The sequence below is a fragment of the Mandrillus leucophaeus genome, unplaced genomic scaffold, assembly GCF_000951045.1.
Source record: "Mandrillus leucophaeus isolate KB7577 unplaced genomic scaffold, Mleu.le_1.0 Scaffold1266, whole genome shotgun sequence".
Lineage (NCBI taxonomy): Eukaryota > Metazoa > Chordata > Mammalia > Primates > Cercopithecidae > Mandrillus > Mandrillus leucophaeus.
In genome coordinates, this window is record NW_012101054.1 from 245,635 (window position 1) to 248,052 (window position 2,418).

The window sequence follows — 2,418 nt, forward strand, 5'->3', positions numbered from 1 at the left end:
TTTTTTGGAAAAAGAACAAAATTTAAAGACTCACACAATCTAATTTTTTTTTCTTTTGAGATGGAGTCTTGCTCTGTCACCCAGGCTGGAGTGCAGTGGCACCATCTCAGGTGACTGCAAGCTCCACCTCCCGAATTCACGCCATTCTCCTTCATCAGGCTCCTGAGTAGCTGGGACTACAGACGCCCGCCACCACGCCCAGCTAAATTTTTTTGTACTTTTAGTAGAGACAGGGTTTCACCATGTTAGCCAGGATGGTCTCAATCTTCTTACTTCGGTATCTGCCCACCTTGTCCTCCCAAAGTGCTGGGATTACGGGCGTGAGCCACTGCGCCCAGACATACACTTTCTGATTTTAAAACTTACTCAAAGCTATAGTAATCAAAACAATGTGGCAATGGCACAAAGCCAGACATATGCTCAACGGGATAAAACAGAGTCAAGAAATAACCTCTCACATACATGGTAACCTTTTTTCAAAAAGGAACTAAGTCCACTCAGTGGAGATGGAACAGTCTTTTCAATAAACGGTGTTTGGAAAAATGGATATTTACATTTAACATATTGAATTTGGATGTTTACTCTATACCATACTGAAAAATTAAGTCAAAATGAATAAAAAACCTAAATGCAAGAGATAGAACTATAAAGAATAGTTGGTAAAAATGTCAAATAATAAAGGCACTCTGGAAAATGAGTGCTTCTCAATTTGCAGTGGAGTTTCACCTTTATAAACCCACCGTAAGTTGAAAAAATTGTAAGTAAAAATGCATTTAGTATCCGGATAAACTCATCATAATGCATTTAGTATCCGGATAAACTCATCATAATGTCAAAAATTGTAAGTCAAAGCATCGTATGTCCAGGTATTCCTCAACTTACAATGTGGTTATGTTCCTATAAACTCATCATAAAGTCAAAAATCATCAAATTATTATAAATCTGGAACCATCTGCATAGTAATTCCTCCAAAATTTAAACAAAGAATGAGTATATGATCCAACAATTTCAGTTCTGAATGAAATAAATAAAATAATAAATTAATTAATTAAATAAAAGCAGACACCTGAACAGATATTTTTGTTTTTGTTTTTGTTTTTATTCAGTAAGTACATTCGTGGTTTGTTACATGGATATCCTGTGTTAAGCTGAGGTTTGGGCTTCTGTTGAATCCTTCTCCAAAATAATGAACACAGCATAGACAGGTAGCTTTTCAACCCTTGCCTCCTCCCTCACTCTCCTCTTTTGGAGTCCCCAGTGTCTACTGTTCCCATCTTTATGTCCGTGTGTACCCAATGCTTAGCTCCCACTTATACCTGAGAACATGCAGTATTTGTTATTCTGTTTTTGCATCAAACAAATATTTCTATTCCCACGTTCATAGCAACACTATTCACAATAGCCCAAAGGCAGAAGCAAAGCAAGTGATCATCTACAGAGAAATCAATATAAATATAGTATGTATATACAGTTTTTAAAAGCGAAGAAATTTTGACACATGCTACAACATGGATGAAGCTTGAATACATTATGCTAAGAGAAATAAGCCCGTCACAAAAAGACAAATACTGTATGAATTCACTTACATGAAGTATCCAGAGTAGTGAAATTCACAGAGACAGAAGTGGAATGCTGGACTCTGGAGGATGGGGGAAGGGAGAGAAGGAGATTAATTGTTTAACAAGAACAAAGTGTTAGTTGGAGACAATGAAATGGTTTTGGAGATAGGTGCATGGTAGTGATGGTTACACAACAATATATGTACTTAATGACACAGAATTCTACACTTAAAAAGGTTAAAATGGTGTTTCTCTTATGCATATTTAAATCACTTAATAAAATCACCTAATAAAAAATCACTTACATGTACTGAAACTGAAACTATTCCAATTTGGATTTCCAAATAAATTTTTTAAACATCTTGGCAGGTTTCTAAGCCACAGCAGAGAAATTTATTTTCAATTATTTTATGACACTGGTAATTTTTGAAAGAAAATTTAGAAGAGCAAATTATTTTCATAAATGTCATTTGGAATCAAGAGGAGATTGGCATTAAGACTATTCCAATACTTAACAATTGGATTAAGACTAATCCAATACTCTGTAATTTATATTACTAGTGTAATTATTGGTAAGTAGAACATGTAATATTTGAAATTGTTAACACAATTAACATTTCAAACAATTGTATCATTTGTGTTCTACATAGGACTCTCTATGACAAACTGTCCAAGAGATAGTTAACTAATATTCTAAAGAGAAGAAAAAATAACATAGAACAGCATAATAAATGGCACATCAGATCTGATAGTTAAAGCCATGTTTTATGACTGCCAATGTATCATCTTTTTATTATCCATGTTCCAGGGTTCTAATATTCTAATGTCCTATTATATAATATTATTTAAATAAAATTAG